A 6000-nucleotide genomic window follows, 5' to 3' on the forward strand; every position below is an offset into this window, starting at 1 on the left:
TGAAGAGCCCTCTGTTCTGCATGAGTCACGCCGCAGGCCGGGCAGTGACATCAGCCCCTCACAGCCCCTCGGGCTGCCCTCGGCACAGCGGGGTTTGTGACAAGGGCCGGGCTGCCGGGGGAGCGCGGCCCAGCACGGCTGCATGGAGCGGGCTGCTGTGCGGGATGCCACCCGTGAGCAGCTGCAGGAGCCCTGGTTTTCCTGCCTGCCAGCAGGCAAACCCTCTCCTAGAATCCCCGGCAATGCTGAAGCCCTGGCGGCTGTCACTCCCTGTGCCAGCCCCGCCGGGACACGGCACATGCTGCAAACACCTTTTTCTTTGACGGCGTTGGCGCTTCATCTGAGCCAGGATAAAGAGGGCGCGGCTGGTTTTCAAGTCTGCTTTGAGACTACAATAAGAGCTCTTTATGGGTTTAAAATTACCATTCTGCAATACTGGCAAACCATTACCTCTTCCAGGAAAGCTGCTCAGTAGTACTGCAGGAAAGTTATCCCTCTGGTGTTGTAAGCTGCGCCATTGCAGTCCTGCATTCCTGAGCAGAGGCTACTTCAGCAAGGGATTGAATGGCTTCATGACCTTGATGAATGCACAGAGTCAGTTCAAGAGCACTCAGCTGTGCAAATGAAATGCTGGCACCTCACTGATAAGAGGGGAGAGTGCCCATGCCAGGGCAGAGGCAGGGGACATGTAAGGATGCAGCAGATAATGGTGGCTCGAGGTGATGGTTCCAGCTCTGAGCTTGTCGTTTTGGGCAGATAGGCACCCTACCAACTTCAAGACAGTCCCTTTCCCTCTATGGCAGGAGTAACTCGACTGGTTTGCCAAGGCTTCACTATAAACAAAATGCCTAATGAAGTATTTTTCAACAATTTTCTTCTTCTAGAGCTGCTGGAGGTCAGAGCCATCCCAGAGCAGTTTGCTCACCTGTGGACTTCAGCTACACCAGCACAGACCTTCCATGTCTACTGGGGAGAGGTGATAGGTGAGCTCCCCCAGTATAACATTGCTTTGAAACATCAATAAGGCAATTGCTCACTGAGAGGAAAAAACCAAACTTCTCAGTTTCAGTGCAAGGAGAGTTCTGCTTTTGCTCTCAGCTCACTACTTTGGTGCTGTTTGAGGGTTAGACTGCAGTTCAGACCTTTAGATTTAGCTGAACCTCCATGAAATGTCACGTACACTTATGATATTTCAGCACAAGAGATGAGAAATGCCTAATGCCTGATATTGCTTTCTAAGGCATTTTTCATCCATGAGACTTCTATACCCTGAACCCAAATCCTTCCCCCAGTTTGTCCTCCAAGCCTAACTCTGTAGCTAGATAACATCCCCCTTTTCTCTTTCCTTCTGCAGACACAGCAGCTGTTCTGTTTTGCTGCTGAATGAAGCAATGTTTTACCAGCTACGGTTTCCTGATTTGCACATTTTGGTGGCAGTGCTGTCACAGAGTTCCCACCACCAGCCCCTGCCAGTGTCCCCCCTGCCAAATAACACTCAGGCCTTTCAGCTGGGCCAGAGCAGTTGCTCCTGGAGGCAATGCTGATCAGGCACGGATCTAGTTGAAGCAAAAAGCAAAGCAAACCAAAACACATACACAAAAAAGAAAAGAAACAACATCCTATTTTACAGGGTTTTTTGTTCCCAGTCTTAACCACCAGCAGTTCCTGATGTGGCTTGCTGCAGAGTCACATGAAGAGTTGTTTAGATACAACTGGGAGGGGGCTGAGCTGGAGTAAAACAGTGTGGAAAAAAGCTGAGATGGGAACATCTCGAGACAGAGTTACTACTAAAGCTTCCTTGTCCTTAAACCATGGCCAAGGTTTCTTATCTTGGACCACAACCAGGAGATCACCATAATTTTCCAGTAAACAGCCAATTCATTTCACAATTTATACATCATCACATATGCCCCATGTAGCAGAGAATCAGCTCTACAGACTCCTTTCAGACCTTAAAAGGATCCTTAGGCTTCAGTTTTCATTTTAAAATGAATACAAGCATTCAACTGAGCTCTAAGCTATTAAAGCAAGACATCACTTCACTGATAAACGAAATAATTTCACAATAATTCACCTAATTGTCCGATTCACCTATGCCTTTAGACCAATGTTTTGGGATTCCAAATTACACAAATAATAACAAAAATAACAGCAGCACATTCCATCTTACTGAACGAAACAGTGATATATCAAAACATAGCTCATGATACATTATCACTGGCTGTGCAGGAGTGTGGGTGGGAAGCAGGAGGCTGCAAGAAGAGACAGATAAAGCAGCTCCTACACGCGACTTTTCCCTCTGTACTATTTTCCTTTTGCTGAAGAAGCGCAGCAAATACATTAACACATGCATGAAAAATGAGCTGAGGTAATTCCATCTATGAGCATGTGATCGTCCTGCTGCCACAAATGTTTTCCCTCTAGGTCCATATCTGAAGCTCACACAGACTGACTCACTCTGCGGCCGCACGCGTCACTACTACCCGACAGCGTCAGGCTGTCATTTGTTTCCTTTTGGAACGGGATGTTCTATTATAGCTCCAACTCCCACTCCATAGTTTATGAAATTGCAGTTCTTTCACATACTCCTTTGTTCCTGAGCTGCCAGGAGTTTTCAGTTTGTTTCTAAGGTGCTAAAAGAGGATCAGAGTGGCCTGAGCTCAGGGATGCCTCACACGAAGCTCTAACAGGATGTGTCTTTTAATAGAATGAAGGTGTGATGGTTCTCAGTGCACTGTAGAGTTTGTTCTTCAGGAAGACAAAGGAAGCACAGTGCAGAACTGTTGCTTCTGGAGTTTCTCCCACAGCCAGGGAGAGACTGTTATGGACATGGAAGCTGAAGCTCTGGACATGCTGATGGAGCCATGAAAGCAGAACCAGCTCTGCTCAGAGTGTCTTGCTATGATGCTCAAATATGCAACACTTGTTTTTCAGCACTGTTTAATTTGACCCTCTGCTCTACAAATGCTAATCTACATCTGTGTCTTATTCTGGAACAGGTAAGTGTTTCTGAAGTGAATCCCTGGCTGACTGTGCTTCACTTAATACCACATATTTTTTTGCTCAGCCTACAGGGCTAAACTCATGCTAGCCTCGGGATAAAACCCCCAAGTGTCGATAGTATAGACACGGAGTTGTCAGCACCAACTGTTTTGTTCTGCTGGCTTGGTGCTCCTGTCATATCAAACTGCTTGCTACCTGTCTTTCAGAGCCCAAAGTCCTGGATCTGTTGTATCTCAGCACACAATTGCAAAAGGAGGAATGTGATGTGATTCTAGAAGTGCAGCAGAAGGGAGGAAGCTGCACTTCCCCAAGGTTCCCTGCCCACTTAAAGACCATGTTCATCAGGATACACCTGCTGAGTTTCCTGCTGTGAACATCTGACAGGCAGCTGATAAAAAAGGACAGAACCGAGGGAGCAGAGAGCCAAAGAATGAAAGGATGCAAAAGATGTTGGCATTTTCCTGCTTACTTTTGGGATGCTGATGTGATTCAATGCAGGCTAAAATGGCTTTGTCCTCACACTGAGTGCACAGCAAAATGGATGCATTGCTGTGCATTGCTGTGTCCCCTGCTCCAAGTGCTGCTCCCCTATTTAACAAAGAGATATAACCAAATGGGGAGCTGACATTACTTCCTAAGGGTGCAGACATTCCTAACAAGGAGGTCAATGACAACTTCAAGCATAGCAAAAAGAGTATTCCTATAATTCTTCACAACAATGTTATCACTTATTACCTGTCACTGGGAATACAATAAGAATCCTAAATATGACTTGGAGACGATTTGGAAAAGCAAAACTTACAATTTGCAAACTGCACATAACATTTCTCTGAGAAACAAAAAAATTCCTGAGGTTCCTGCCTGCAAGAGGGTGCCATAAGCATCCCTGCAGATATTTATTCTGACCTTTTGGACCTTTGTCCGAGGCTCATTTATTGGGTTTAAATAAATAAGCATTAACAAACCCAAGGCTTCAGATCTTCCACTGTCCTGCACTGAGCCAAGATCTTAAGCAAAGAGGCTTAAGTCACATCTATATTTCCTTTGACCTAGAGACAGAGCACAGCTCAGTATATCCCAGTTATGGAGCAAAAAGACCTCTATGGCTGTACAACCTTGCGTTCAGCTGCCTGAGAAATCTTTAGAAACTGCTGTAAAGGCAGATCACCACAGGCTGGCATTCCCTGCTTGCTGCAGACACTTTCACATGCACCACTGGCTGGGCAGAGCAGCCAGAGCCCCAGCCCTGACTTACTTGCACGACAGCCTCAGGAATCCTCCTGGTGCTGCCTCGCCAGCCTTGGGTAGTGCTGCACTGCAGGAATACAGTGCCCAGCCTCTCAGAGCCAGCCCTTGAGCTTTGGTAGCTGCCAGGACAAAAGACAATCTCTAAATGACAGCCAATATAATCTCACAGACATCACCTATAACTTTTCCTGGGCTTACCTGGGTCGCTGTGGAGGGTAGGGCACTGTTTCCCCTGACATTCACAACGAACGCGTGCACCAGAGAATACGAGGCTCCTCGTACACAGCGTATTGTTCTGGATTTCCTATTTCTTCAGGGTTGTCTTGGCAACGAAGAGGGTTTGCCGCTAGAGGTGTGTGAAACACTGGGTAACAAAAAACATCACAACTCCCACTTGTTTCATTCCATCACCCCTTTAAACCTGACTCTTTTTCAACCTGGAACTGCTCTCAGTGTGCTGTGTGTCAGGAGGGGCAGCGCAAATCAGCGCAGACTCCTCTGCCTCCCCCTTTCCCCCAACACAGTGATTTTGAAAATAACACAAAATGACATTTTTCATTGGAAAATGATGTCTATCCAAATACCCTTACATGCTCTGTTCCCATTCTGCCTTCAACTACCTTTTTAGGGAGTAGTTCCCTGGCAGGCAATGGAACTGGCAGCTCCAGAATGGATTTAAGCAAAATCAGGATGGGATTTTTCATTTGTTTGCTTGTTTTAATTAATGACATTTTTAGTGACGTTAGTGAAGTCAATGAGGTGACTGTGAACTGATTTCAATATGATCAGGTCTGCCAATTTGCTCTAAATAAAAGGAGCCTTTCCTTTGTACAGAGAAGAGATGCTGGACAGAGAATGCTACACCTGGTCAGCAAACTAATGGAAGTGCCCCACTTGCCCTTCTGACTCAGCTCCTTCCATGGACAATAGACCTTTATTTACTATGGATGGAAGTATTCTGAAAAGTTTTTAAAGCATCTGTGGATGCACACAGATGCATCAACATCACCTTGCTCATTCATGTAATTTGCCTTTATTTTTACTTACTGAAGGCATTAAAAAATTAACCCAAACAGCTGTTCAGATGCCTCTATATTTTATGCAGCAAAGGGAAAAAAAGTCTGAACAGCTGTGTCAGTGGAACACATCCAGGTGGCATCCCTAAGGCAAAGTTTTTATAAAACCTGTAAGATAATATTTTTATTATCTTAGTTATTTTATTTCTTTTTTATTACTTAGCTCTTGTAGATTCTTAAAGAGGTATTAGCTAGTTATTTCTTCACCCTCATCCCTCAGTGTTTGAGCTGTGCTGTAGCTCAACACAGATGCTGCAGTGATTCAGCCATCAAAGGGGAAAATCACCCTTTCAGCAGAATCCTTCTGAATCTATTCTGGGGTCTTAAATGGGATATGAGTCTGGGTAAGGAGCAATTTTGCATATCTGGCTTTTCTACAGGGAGAAACTCAAGATGTGGCACCAAAAATTGCCTTAGGGACACTCAAAAGCAGAGGGAATTTGTTTTCCAGATTGTATAACTAAGCTGAGACACAGAATTTTGTTGCAGTTCCTTGACAAGGTAGCTGGGTCATCCCCAAGGAGAGGCCAAGACTCACAATTACACAAGAGTCTGAAAGAGCAGCTGTTTGGGACTCCAACATGTGTAGCACTGGGGATTTGGAAATGGCTGGTCAAATTCTCAGCTGTGTGATGCTGAAATCTGTATCAGGTTCACTGACAAAGCCTCATGA

General features: G+C 45.5%; 1 protein-coding gene across 2 annotated transcripts in view; it reads right to left on the reverse strand.

Moving 5' to 3' along the window:
- The window catches only part of SLC6A6 (solute carrier family 6 member 6), a 93249-nt gene extending 88708 nt beyond the window's left edge, over nucleotides 1-4541 (reverse strand). The window contains exon 1 of one of the 2 annotated variants that reach the window (XM_058032266.1): nucleotides 4450-4541. The gene's annotated coding sequence lies outside the window, so the exon portion shown is untranslated. The remainder of the gene's footprint in view (nucleotides 1-4449) is intronic. The other variant, XM_058032269.1, reaches the window with a different exon arrangement.
- Nucleotides 4542-6000: the final 1459 nt, after the last annotated feature.

This window comes from Melospiza georgiana, chromosome 11 (assembly GCF_028018845.1).
Source record: "Melospiza georgiana isolate bMelGeo1 chromosome 11, bMelGeo1.pri, whole genome shotgun sequence".
In the NCBI taxonomy this organism is placed as follows: Eukaryota; Metazoa; Chordata; class Aves; order Passeriformes; family Passerellidae; genus Melospiza; species Melospiza georgiana.